This window comes from Bos mutus, chromosome X (assembly GCF_027580195.1).
Source record: "Bos mutus isolate GX-2022 chromosome X, NWIPB_WYAK_1.1, whole genome shotgun sequence".
Lineage (NCBI taxonomy): Eukaryota > Metazoa > Chordata > Mammalia > Artiodactyla > Bovidae > Bos > Bos mutus.
Window position 1 is genome coordinate 116,701,978 of NC_091646.1, and position 14,000 is coordinate 116,715,977.

The following is a 14,000-nucleotide window of genomic DNA, read 5'->3' on the forward strand; positions in this document are numbered from 1 at the left end:
CTGGCTCCCCACAAACCATGTGCCCACACCCGTATTGTAACATGAAGCACAGCGTGGTGACAAGCCAGCCTTTCAGCCCGGGGCCATGCCCTCTGTTGTACACATCACTTTGCCAATGAACACACCAAACTAAGGGAGTGGAGGTGCATGGTCTAAAGGAAAGGAGACTGATAGGGAGCTCGTGACTCCCAGGGAGGCTCCTCTCCTGCAAGCCTAGCTCCCTACCTAGGGTCTTTAGGCCAGTGACACCTAAAGTGTGTCTGCATTGCCAGAGGGTATTTGATATTCTCAAACCAAGTTAAAATCACTTTTGTTCATAGTTTTATGTGTATGTTTGCATATATACATTTTTAAGGGCATGGGTATGTAAAAATATACCTTATTTAAGATATGCAAAGTCTGACACGATTTCAAATAGAGACTGATAATGAAATTTCAAGACATTATCTTGATAGTGCCTTGAGTCAAATGAGTACCTTATTTTCAAAAATCTTAATATTTGAAATATCATTAACAATTAACTGAGCAAGGTTAAAGAGTGGACAATTTGCCACATCAATTCAGAATCTATTTCTGCTTTTTAAAATTTTTTTATTTTGGAAAACTTCAAACTTATAGAAATAGTCAAAATACTGTAATAAAACCACCTATGTACTTGGTACTGCATTTCATCAATTATTTCTTGGTGGCTAAGCAAGTTTTATTTGTGTCCAACCCACCACTTTCCCTCTCTGAATTATTTGAAACAAATCCAAGAAATCTTAGAAACTTATCCATTATTTTATTTTCCATATGAAAATGAAAGTGAAAGTCACTCAGTCGTGTCCAACTCTTGTGACCCCATAGACTGTCCGTGGAATTCTCTGGGCCAGAATACTGGAGTGGGTAGCCTTTCCCTTCTCCAGGGGATCTTCCCAACCCAGGGATCGAACCCAGGTCTCCTGCATTGCAGGCAGATTCTTTACCAACTGAGCTATCAGGGAAGCCAGGGAAAATATCCTCCAAATTCATAGTTTGTTCTCCATGAAAATTATCTGTATGAAATAGCCCTTGGCAATAGTTTATTGGCAGAATATGAAAACTATCAGTTTTTTAAACTTAAAAACAGCACAACAGCCCAGTAACCAGATACTTTCTCAATGCCTACCTATCCCTTAAAGTAAATACTTCATTTCTCTCTTGATATCTCCACTCTAATCTTGGATTAGCGCTCAGGTTCAGAACTTTATGCTTCTAATTTATAAGACTATGTCTAGCATGAAACAGTATAATCTATAATCACGGGTCAGCAGGGTCAAAGGAGTATATGAATGGAAATGTGTAAGATTAAGACTGAAGGGAGTTCCCTGGCAGTCCAGTGGTTAAGGCTCCCAATGCAGGGGGCATGGGTTCAATCCCTGATCAGGTAACTAAGATCTTGCATGCCACACAGCACAGCCGCAAAGAAAACAAAAAAGATTAAGATTTAATGTACGTCCTTCAATTTATGCAAGAAAGAATCCAGAACCAGAGGAGCAGGAAAAACATTCAGTAACACTGCACAAGAAGTTGACTTTCTGTGACTTCAAATAGTGTAAGATCTGAGAAAAGCCCAGAAAATCCTGTTAAGTATTACATAAATGAAAATTATTATTACTCAAATTGAATTAGCTAAAATGCTACCCATGATATAAGTACAAAAATTAAGAAACTACAAAGCAGCTTTAGATGATTTTTAATGTCATTATTTTCTTTTTAAGACAGTATTATCAAGTAATTCCAACTAAATAGGATTCTCTCTGATAAAATCAATTTGTAAAATTTCAAAATTGCTAAGAGATATGGGGAAACCTTGCCTTAATTCTGCTCTTCTTTCCATTGACTTCCATTCCTGTATTGAAGCAATAATGAGTGATTATCTCATGTAAAGCATTGTGCTGGGTTAAGATAATAAAGTTATGTTTTCTCCTTATTCTCACAAGCTTGCCATCTACAAAGAAAAACTATTTAAACAAATAACTTCTCTCTTTAAGTTACTTTTTCATTGAGTAAAATATACATATTGTTTTCACCTTTTTAAAGTATACATTTCAGTGGCATTAAATACATTCACAATGTTGTGTAACCATCACCACTATCTATACCCAAAACTTTTTCATCATCCTCAAAACAAGCTCTGTACCCATTAAACAATAACTCCCCATTCCTTCCTACTTCATAGCCCCCAGGAACCTCTATTCTTTCTGTCTCCATGTACTTGCCTACTCCACAGTGGACTCATAGAATATTTTTTTCCCTGAGTCTGGCTTATTTCACTTAGCATAATTAAATACTTCTTAATCAAAGTCAGATCTGATGACAGCCCTGACTTAATTCAATGAGAACATAGAGGGTAGAGGCTTTAACTTTCAGGAACAGGTATCATCTGGAACCATGGGTCACAGGAGACAGTTTTAACAGGTGGGGCAAAGGCAGAGAGATGGCCGGGGAGGAATGATAAGGAAATTTAGGGGATGGATGGACTGCTTAAGAGCCAAGGCCAGAGAGGACAACTGGGGTTGAGTTGAAATGGGAAGAGCCTTGGGTTTGTTCAGTAATCAATCTCAGTGTCAGAAAAGGTGGGCAAACATGTGAAAAAGGACTCCTTTCTTGCTTAAAATCTGGATGGTAGAAGACACTTACTAATGCCCAGGAAGACAGTGCCAAGTGTAAGATACTGGTTTGTCCTTCAAAGGGAAGGTCGTGATAAGACAAGGCCACAGACATGCCTGATGACTGAGGGAATTGTACAGAAAAATGGGCACACACTTGGCCCTGCCTATGGAGCTGGGTGGGGAATCTGAGGCCTGTTGGCATGGCACCTGGAGAAGTCTGGGTAACTGATCCTTGGTCTAGCTCCACAGAGAGCAATCAGGAAAGCACTGAGGCCAGGGTGAGCTGACATCATAGGCTGGGGCTGACTGCTGGGGCCATGGCCAGTGGGGGACTGCCCTGCAAGCTACAGTCGTGCTGTCTGTGAACAGCACTGAGGCTAATGACACATGGCCCAGAGGAAGTGTCTCCTGTCCACTTCGACACTGGCTGTCTAGGGTTAGGGGGAAATGAGAGCTCCAGACGATCTAACATGACCCTCACTCACAGTAGTCTCCCCAGGGCCCACCCAGGGGTGGGGTGCACGTAGTAGTCTGGAGAGCTGAACCTGTGTCCCCGAAGAATGCCGCTGACCTCACTGAAGGAGAACACTGACTCTGAAGATTACTTTTTGTGTTTTTAGACAAAAACAAAACCCAAATCCTTTTTTTTGTAACAAAGCCAAGTGTATCAGAACTTCCCATCATCCCAAGTCTTCTATGAGTATTTTTCAAGGTGTTGGCTAAGCAGATACTCAGGGAACACAGTGGAAGGTAGAGCTGGATAGAGATTTGAGATTAATTAAGGGAATATTGATTTCCAAGAGACAAGGTGACTTTCAGATGTTATTCCATGTGTACAGGATGAAGCACTGATGGTTTCTGATGACTCTGTCAGCTTGGCACAGGATGGATGGGACTAGGCAAACAGGGGAGCCAGGAAAGCCATTCAATCCATCACTCTTATTCTGTCATTCATGAGGACATCAATCAAATATGATAAATAGCAACGTTGTGGACAATTAAACTAAAATACGTTCAGTGAAAAGTAGAGCAGGGTAAGGTGAATTTGTAGTGCTACAGGGGAGGGGGTGTTGGGTTTTAAATAAATTGCTCAGGAGAGACCTTATTGAGAAGGTGAAATTTGAGCAAAGACCTTATTGAGAAGGTGAAATTGCTCAGGAGAGACCTTATTGAGAAGGAGGTGAAAGAATTAGTTATACGGCTTTCAGGAGGAGGGTTATTCCAGGCAGAGGGAAATGCCTGTGCAAAAACCCTGAGGTGGGAGCTTGTCTGGCACATTCAGGGGACAGTGAGGAGGCCAATATGGCAGGAGTGCAGCAAAGCAGAAGTAAGGCAGTACGAGATGGGGTCCAGAGGTAATGAATGCTAAGCAGATTTCTAGGCCATTGTAAAGGTTCCCCACTGTGGGGACACAGTAGAGTTTTTGGAGTAGAGGAGGAATTTAATCTGAAATACATTTTAAAAATGTCATTCAGGGTACCCTATTGGAAAATGACCAGAATGTAAGAAAGAAGCAGGGACCCCATTCAGGATAATCCAGGGGCTACAACTAAAGATGCTGCAGTGGACGTGGTGGGAAGTGGTTGGGCACTGGCTGTATCTTGGGGACACAGCCTGTAAGATGTGAAAGAAAGCAGTCAAGGAACACTGGCAGATTCTTGGCCTAAACAACTGCAAGGATGGAGTTGCCATGAACTGAGACGGGAAGGCTGTGTGTGGAAAAGGTTTTGGGTGGGAAATCCGTAGATTGGATTTGGGTATGTGGAGTTTGAAATGAAATTCCAATAATTCAAGTGAGAGAATATGGTAGAATAGTCTACCTCATGGTAGAACGAGGATGAATCCCTGAACAGAGAAACAGAACTGGGCACAGCGGGCGAGGAGGGAAAGATGGTGCTCTTATTGCTAACCCTACTGGATTTGAGGTACTGGGGCGGCGGCAGGCAAGAGCAGAGGTCTAGGGAGAGTTGGCAATGCAGCGCTGCTGCTCAGGAGACGTGAGGCTAGAAAAAGAAGCAAAATCCCCTCCCCCAGGGGTAACAGGTATCTAGAGGGAGACTAACAAAATGGAGTGATTAGGGAGGCCTAGAGAAAGGGACGGAGAAGGCAATGGCACCCCACTCCAGTACTCTTGCCTGGAAAATCCCATGGACGGAGGAGCCTGGTAGGCTGTAGTCCATGAGGTCTCTAAGAGTCAGACACGACTGAGCGACTTCACTTTGACTTTTCACTTTCATGCATTGGAGAAGGAAATGGCAACCTACTCCAGTGTTCTTGCCTGGAGAATCCCAGGGACGGGGGAGCCTGGTGGGCTGCCATCTATGGGGTCGCACAGAGTCGGACACAACTGAAGCGACTTAGCAGCAGCAGCAGCAGAGAAAGGGAAGTCAAATGCAATCAAGGAAGGAAGGGAGCATGAAAGGTCAGGGGCAAGAAGGTTCCAGGGAAATCCAAATAGAAAGAAAAGTTAGCTAATGCTCAGTTACAATACCTGTAACAATACATGAGATTATTTATGCTAAAGCCAAAGGCCAATCCCCTCTGTTACATTAAAAGGTAGAATTTATTGAGAGGTGAGGTGGTTATTTAAATTTACCCATGGGTCTTATAAAGCCCAAGCTAGTGAAACCACAAATGTTTAATTATCAACCATAATACGTAACAGTGAACTACTAGCAGACATTAATGGGTGTCACAGAAAATCTGTCCTTACTTATGTGTGTCCTTAAAGATGGGACCATGGGATGAAGGGGCCCCAGAAGAGCCTTTGTTATTGCTAATTATTTATGTATGTCCCTGGATCTTACTAATACATCCCTTATCTGTTTTGCAGACTTGGAAATGTGTGAGAAAAAAAAAGATTCTGAAAGCCTTTAAAAAATCATTCATAAATCATGCATTAAACGACAGTAATTTGAACTCTGCCTGATTAAGCAATTTATAATACATGCAAAACAGCAAAAAAAAAAAAAAAAGGTACTGTAACTAAAGGTTACAATTACATTGAAAAAAAATGCCTGATTTTCATCAGATTCACTTTTCCGTTTCTCACCTCTTCATTTCCAAAGGAAGCAAGCCTTTTGCAGTTCCCTGACATGGAAATTAGGGGTTATGTTGCCATGTCTTGACTGAAAAAGCTGAGTTTCTTCTCACCCACTTCTCTGATAGCAGGATCCCAATCTGGGATTGTCGAAGGTTTCAGAATACATTTCTAGTAGCTGTTTTGCGTGCTGTAATTAACTTCCCCAGTGCGGCCAGTGAGATGAAATGCATTTCCCTCCTTCCATCAGATTTCCAAAATACACATATTTCCTCATAAGTCACTCAGTCTTTATTGAGTTCTGACTGTTAGCAGTCACAGCCTTTTGCCTGGCCCCTAGGACAACAAGGCAGGAGTGTACAGAGAGAATGGTGTCCTGCTGCTCTTGACCTTTTGGTGAATTTTAGTCCTGCTATTATGTAAAAATTGTCTGAGTAAAGGAAGAAAGCTCCAGATAGCTGAAAGGCTTTCCATTCCCCGAAATGTGCAAAAACAGTGATCCTTCTGTAGGATGTGCAAGGGAGGAGAGGGGTAGGGTCTAGGACAGCTTCCCTCAGAGAAATCTAGCTACTCCCTTGCATATTCCAGCAAGGTTTTTAATAGCAGAGTGAAGATGGCCAGATTAGTAGTAAAGGAAGAAGGGGAAGCAGAAAGCAATGTGGTTTTCAGTGGCTGGGTGAGAACAAGTTCTGTCCAAATCAAGGTGTACACATTAACTTCTCAAATTTCTCAGTTTCCCAGTGAAAAGACGCCAGAGGAGGGTACTTATATTAACAAGTTGGCACCAGCCTCAGGGCAGTAGCATTTAACACTGAATTTTAACACTGAATGCCACAAAGACTCAAAACAGACATCAACAATGTTTGTTCTACAGAGGTTCTCCTCCAGTTCTGGGGCGGGGCACAAAACAAAAAGGCAAGAGGGAATTGTGGAATGGAGAACGCTCAGATTTGTCCACGTGACACAGCTGTGCTGCAGATACCCTGCCCTGGGGGTGGTTATGACTCCGTTCTCAGACCCAGACATATGGGGGGGGGCGGGGGGGGGAATGCAGGGAAGACCCAAGTCATTCCCAGTTTGCTGCGCCTCAGTTTTTGGATCTGCAATCTCAGATTTGTAGTCCTTATTCCAATTTCAAGCTATTTCACAGCAGGTTGGACTTTATTGAGTTATTCACGTCCAACCACCCCTAGCAAAACTCCCTCCCAAGTAACTACCCTTATGCCCCGACAAGTTCCCTGAGACAGCTGTTTACCCGTCGACTGCAAATAATCCTAAAGGAGGTGCAGCCATTTGGTTGGTGACTCCCACAGTAGAAGAGGTCTCCGGGGCGAGGAGAACAGGTGGGGGCGATGCCCTACGGACCTCCGCAGTAAATTCGCAGGACCAACAGCTGTCCGGCCCCGAGACCCGGCCTGCCTCCGGTATAGTCCCCAATCTACGTGGCTACCCATCCTTACCTGAGCCTTTCCCCAGAGAACGAACCTTGCGGCTTGCTCCAGTCAAGGACTCGCAGCAGGAGCGCTTGGCCATCGTAGCCACGCCTCCATCTCGCCCACAGCCCCGACCAAGCGCGTACCCCTCTAGGTCACGCCCCATATGGGATAGCCACGCCCCTCCAGGCCGATCCTGTCCCTGCCCGTTGGCCTGGCTATGTCTCTCGCTCCAAAGCCACTCCCTTTTCTTTAGGACCCCACCCTGAGTTCCGCCTGGGCCCGCCCCCTCCACCTTGGTAACGCCCCTGCATTCCTCTCTGGTCCCGCCCCTCAAGCCATGCTTAGCGGCTCAAGCTCCCGCCTTGGAGCAGGACTTTGTTGCAGGAATTCGAGGTCGTGTGGGCGGCGCCCACCTTGAGTCTAAAGAAGCCCTCTTGGGTCCTGGGAACTGAGTTCTGGCAAAGTTTTGTCGCCTGAAGTCAGATGGCGGGCTTAAGTGCCTCGTCTAAAAAATCGCTTTTCTCAAGTTTCCCATTTCCAAACATCAAGACTAGATATACTGAGAACAGGTGATTCAGGGAAACGCAAACACTGGACAGATCTTGCAACCGTGATTCTTTCCTCTAGTTTGCATTTACACTTTACCCCAGTTTCTTTGACCCAGTTTTCATGTCCTCCAGACTGGAATTAAGGAACCGTGCCATCCCAGTGAGTTTTCAAGTTCTTTAAACCAGAACTGTCACCCGCGTTCTTTCTAGTCCCTTGTGCATGCTTGCTAAGTCGCTTCAGTAGTATCCGACTCTTTGTGACCCTATGGACCGTAAGCCACTGTCCATGGGATTCTCCAAGCAAGAATACTGGAGTGGGTTGCCGTGGCCTCTTCAGGGGATTTTCCTAACCCAGGGGTGGAACCCGCATCTCTTATGTCTCCTGCGTTGGCAGGCAGGTTCTTTACCACTAGCGCCACCTGGGAAGCCCCTTCTAGTCCCTCATGGGACCTTAAAGGCTAGGAGATCAATGGAGTAAGCAGAACTCATGTATTTCCTGATGCCTCTGGCTCCAGTGAGCTCTTGCTGTCTAAGGCCTGTCAAGACATTATCACATTTAGACTGAAACTCAGGTTGCCACATTGTTCTGCTAGCCGCATTCTCTCCATTTACAACTCTGGGTCCACAAGGAAAGTGTATAGAGGTTATAACAAGCTTTCCCACCCCTGTACAGAAATGTTTGATTCATTCACTCAAATCATATTTATTGAGTACATGCTCCCCTGACGAGCCTCAAGGAGTTGCAAAATGAAGTAGTTCCAACTTGGATTGGGACATGACAAGAAATGATGAGAAAAAGATGTGGCGATAAATTGATAGGTAGAAAAGGATTTGGTAATCACAGGTCTTCCTGATTTGATTAATAGGAATATTTTGGGGGAGCAAACATAGGAGCAAACTTTTATAGGACTTAGTATGCTTCTTTACACAATAAATTCTCAGTAAATCTTCACTGAAACCCTTTTGTGTAGAAAGATAACATTTCCCCTTCTAAGCAATAAAATTTGCTACTTGTATATCTTCAAATATATAAGGGATTTCCTTGTGGCTCAACTGGTAAAGAATCTGAGGTTCGATCCCTGGGCTGGGAAGATCCCCTGGAGAAGGGAAAGGCTGCCCACTCCAGTATTCTGGCCTGGAGAATTCCATGGACTGTATAGTCCATGGGGTCACAAAGAGTCAGACTGGACTGAGCGACTTTCACTATATCTTCAAAAGCCAACAAATAAAGATTTTATGATAGCATATTTGGTTACTTTTTGTTCTCTTCCCACCCTCCACTGCATTTCTGGCTTGAAGATAGTGGGAATATTCACAGTATTGTGCTAGAAGGAACACAGAGAAAAGAACATTTTTCAACTGAACGCTTTCATTAAGCTCACCCTGACCCTGAAAACTCTGTCTCATTTATAAAATATTTCAACTGTCAGTCATTTTTTGCCCTAAAAATGAACTCACAGAAACTGGTCCAAATACAGGCTGTACAAATTAATGAGTCGATTTTTGTGCAGTTAGTCATACTTCACCTCCTTCCACAAATGATTTGAAGTAGTTTACTAAAATATAGGTATTACTGGATAAATGAAATAGTTAAAGGAACCAGGGAAAGCAGAACTTAATGGAAGGAGAATAATGCAGCTGATGATAAGATTAGCTTTTAAGTGAATAGGCCATCAGATCCAAAATAGTTGTTTTAAATCAACCAGAGATTTGCCCCCCAAGCTTATGAATGGCAATAGAAACACGGAAACAGCTATCATTTAAAGGTCTTCCACGGAGAAGGCAATGGCAACCCACTCCAGTACTCTTGCCTGGAAAATCCCATGGGCAGAGGAGCCTGGTAGGCTGCAGTCCATGGGGTCACTAAGAGTCAGGCACGACTGAGCGACTTCACTTTCACTTTTCACTTTCATGCATTGGAAAAGGAAATGGCAACCTACTCCAGTGTTCTTGCCTGGAGAATCCCAGGGACGGGGGAACCTGGTGGGCTGCCGTCTATGGGTTCGCACAGAGTCTGACATGACTGAAGCGACTTAGCAGCAGCAGCAGCAAAGGTCTTTCAATGTTCATAAGATAAAAATCAACCTTTTGTTCTTTTAGAAATGAAGTGTTTCTTGAATTTTAGTCCTGGAAGAAATCCCATTTCTCTGTGTAGATGATGTTGTAACCTAAGTGGGAAATACGGAATTAAACACAGGTCCCCTCAATGTAAACTGTTGGCACAATCACTAAGCACAGCGCATTAATCAGTCCTATGAACTATCAAAACTTTTCTGTTCATCCAAATACACAGACCCTTAATGGTCTGACTTAATTCAGGGTAGCAATTTGATAATTTCTCCCCAGGATGGCAAATATGTTTCAACTCATATGTCAACTTGGAGTCATTTGTAGTGGCTGCTTGAATAACTGTTGACTTTTGTGGCTTTGTCTAGACTCAGAAGGAAGAAGTTCTGTGATTGATTAACAATGTCTATCATGGGTGCAGAATGGGTGAGTGGCTGCATGCAAAACCCTATCTGGTGTCCCTGATTTGTAGAAAAGAGGTCTTGATCCAGGGCTTTTGTATCAGTTCAATTCAGTTCAGTCACTCAGTCGTGTCTGACTCCTTGCGACCCCATGAACCGCAGCACACCAGGCCTCCCTGTCCATCACCAACTCCTGGAGTTTACCCAAACTCATGTCCATTGAGTTGGTGGTGCCATCCAACCATCTCATCCTCTGTCAGCCCCTTCTCCTCCTGCCCTCAATCTTTCCCAGCATCAGGGTCTTTTCAAATGAGTCAGCTCTTCGCATCAGGTGGCCAAAGTATTGGAGTTTCAGCTTCAGCATCAGTCCTTCCAATGAATACCCAAGACTGATTTCCTTTAGGATGGACTGGTTGGATCTCCTTGCAGTCCAAGGGACTCTCAAAAGTCTTCTCCAACACCACAGTTGGATCTCCTTGCAGTCCAAGGGACTCTCAAAAGTCTTCTCCAACACCACAGTTCAAAAGCATCAATTCTTCGGTGCTCAGCTTTCTTCACAGTCCAACTCTCACATCCCTACATGACCACTGGAAAAACCATAGCCTTGACTATATGGACCTTTGTTGGTAATGTCTCTGCTTTTTAATATGCTGTCTAGGTTGGTCATAACTTTCCTTCCAAGGAGTAAGCGTCTTTTAATTTCATGGCTGCAGTCACCATCTGCAGTGATTTTGGAGCCCCAAAAAATAAAGTCCTATCACTTCATGGCAAATAGATGGGGAAACAGTGGAAACAGGGCTTTTGTATAGTCACTCCAAATCTACAGTTCTCTAGACGTAGTGTTAGTCACTCAGTCATGTCTCACTCTTTGCAACCCCATGGACTGTAGCCTGCCAGGCTCCTCTGTCCATAGGATTCTCCAGGCAAGAATACTGAAGTGGGTAGCCACTCCCTTCTTCAAGAGATCTTCCTGAACCAGGGATTGAACCCAGGTCTCCCTCATCACAGGCAGATTCTTTTCCGCCTGAGCCACCAGGAAAACCCACAGTTCTCCAGGGCTTTTGATAAATACCTGACAGTAGAGAGTTCAAGGTCCCTCTCTCAAACTCTGTCCCATCCACACTGGTCTTCCCTTGTCCACTCCTATCTCAGAACATTTTCCTTCACCTTTCCCATTGTTTGGACTATTCTTTGCCTAGATTTACATGGCTGCTTTTTCTCATCTTTCAGGGTTCAGCTAAAATGCCATCTCTTTAGAGATGTCTCTCTTAACATCCATATCTGATGTTATATCTAGAGCCTCTCAGTCTGTACTGGGTGTATGGATCACCTGGAGATCTTGTTACAGTGGAGCCTCTCAGTGGTTCCGGAATCTGCACTGAAGTTCTGCCTTTCAAGGAATCTCCCAGGAGATATAAACCTGATGTTTACAAAAGACACTTTGAATAGCAGCCTAACTTCTCCCTCTCTGTCACATTATTTGTTTAATTTTCTTCATGTTATATCTCACTATTGAAATTATATATATATATATAATTATATATATAATTATATATATAATCAACAAACAATCCAGTATACAAACATATATATGTTTGTATACTGATTGTTTGTTGATTGTTTACTAAATGTAAATACCATGAGAGCAGGGACTTTGACCAGTTGGTTCAACTTTGTATTCCCAGCACTTAACACAGTACCTGGCACATCTGTGGATGCTCTTTCAATGTTGCTGGATGAATGATGTTATTCAAGATTCACCGATTTCTTTATCTCTTCAGTGCCCATGTATCAACTACTTCAGTGACTGTTTATTTACACACCAGGAACTAGATTATAAATGGAAAAAAAGGCAGTGCTTCTCAGGTACCAGTAACTGTTAGTTACTGGTCCAAACTGAGATAAGAAACTTGAACTAGAATGTAAATCTGATCTGTCACTAAGGACAATGTTTAGTTAGGATAACATTTTCTTTTCTTCATAGCAAGACTTCACTGATGAAGCAAACACTGAGTTGTTTTCCCTTCTGGGGCAAGTTCCTCTTCTCATCCTAGTAACTGTCAGAATTGGCACCAGGTGGTAGGACACATTTTGAGTAGTACTGATATAGAGGAGAGAAATATATAGTATGTTATATGAAACATATGATTTTTCCATCTTCAGAGAATTCATAGGCAGGTAGAAATACACATTTAAAGATAGAATTAGAAGATTTTTAGTTACTTGCTATAATAAACAATTGTGTGAGAGAGCAGAGACTTGTGAGAGAGAATGAACACTTTTTTAGGAGAAAGAATTGCCCAATTTAGGAGAAAATGGGAAATTGTGGAACAGAACAGAAAATTGTGAGAGAAAGGGATAATTATAGAAGAGAATGGAGAAGTGTGGGAGACAATGGGGAATTTTGTAAGTAAAGGAAAAATTGTGGGAGAAAAATAATTATTTGATAGAAAAGAATGATGAGAGAAGGAACTCTGGGAGGGAGTGAAAGATTGTGGACAAGAACAGAGAACTGTGGGAGAGACAAGAAATTTGGGGCAACAAGGTGTAATAGTTAAGTTTATGTGTCACTTTGTTGGGCTACAGTGCTCAGTGTCACTCAAACATTATTCTGGATGCTTCTGTGAAGGTGGGTTGGGGAGGGATGATATTAACATTAACATCAGTGGACTCTGAGTAAAGTATCAGTCAGTTCAGTCACCCAGTCATGTCCGACTCTTTGTGACCCCATGGACTGTAGCCCACCAGGCTCCTCTATCCATGGGGGTTCTCCAGACAAGAATACTGGAGTGGGTTGCCATGCCCTCCTCCAGGGGATCTTCCCAACCCAGGGATCGAACCCAGGTCTCCTGCATTACAGGTGGATTCTTTACCATCTGAGTCACCAGGGAAGCCCAAGAACACTGGAGTAGGTAGCCTATCTCTTTTCCAGGGGATCTTGCTGACCCAGGAACTGAACTGGGGTCTCCTGCATTGCAGGTGGATTCTTTACCAGCTGAGCTACCAAGGAAACCCCACATGCCACTAGGCATGGCCAAAAAAAAAAAAAGAATTTTGGCCTGGAAAAACAAGCATTATAGGCCAAGAGCATGAAAAAATTTCAATATAACATCCAAGAAGCAATGTAGATAATTGAACATCTAAGAGAAAATATCAGAAGACTTAGTCCATCCTTGCTTTTACTGCATGGGACTTAATATAATTTATTTGTCTTAATTCACAGACACACAGATACACATGCACCCCTTTCAAGAAAATGTTCTTTAGATCCCCACTCTAGGAATACAACTTGGGCAAAATTACAGTTACTCAGTTTGTTTAGTTTTCATTTCCCAGCAGTAGTGATTAACTTTCACTGAAATAAAATAATGTTAGTCTGAAAAATAAGTCAAAGTTCATAATGGTTGTGACTGTTAACCTGTAAAATTTGATGAATCTTTTGAATATCCTAGGATTGAATATCATGAGATTTTCTCATCTTAAAGTAGAGCATAGAATATAAAGATAAACACAAAAATAATTTTAAAGTCTTGTTTATGATAAATGCTATCATAAAGTTGGTTTTCTTTTTACCCATCTAGGAAGTTTTTTTCTTCTATCTAGGAATGAGAAAAAAAATTATAATGCACCCAAGACACTTCATTTCCAACAGTTTGGAGCTTAGAAATCCAGTTTATGATAAGAATTAGTCAATTTAGCAGTCAAATATTCATGGACCATGAGAAATGCAAAAAAAAAAAAAAAAAGAACCAAATATAGTTTTGCCCTCTAGGAAGTTTCAATTTTGTAGGATACAAAAGTAAATCATGTTGGCTATAGCTGCATGTATGAATGTGAAAAAAGATACTATGAGAATACAGGAGGAAAGGATAAAA

The 14,000-nt window shown here is 42.6% G+C and overlaps 1 protein-coding gene across 1 annotated transcript in view; it reads right to left on the minus strand.

Moving 5' to 3' along the window:
* Positions 1-7,271, minus strand: part of CA5B (carbonic anhydrase 5B) — a 27,471-nt gene extending 20,200 nt beyond the window's left edge. Inside the window, exon 1 of the mRNA XM_005903110.2 lies at positions 7,134-7,271. The gene's annotated coding sequence lies outside the window, so the exon portion shown is untranslated. The remainder of the gene's footprint in view (positions 1-7,133) is intronic.
* Positions 7,272-14,000: the final 6,729 nt, after the last annotated feature.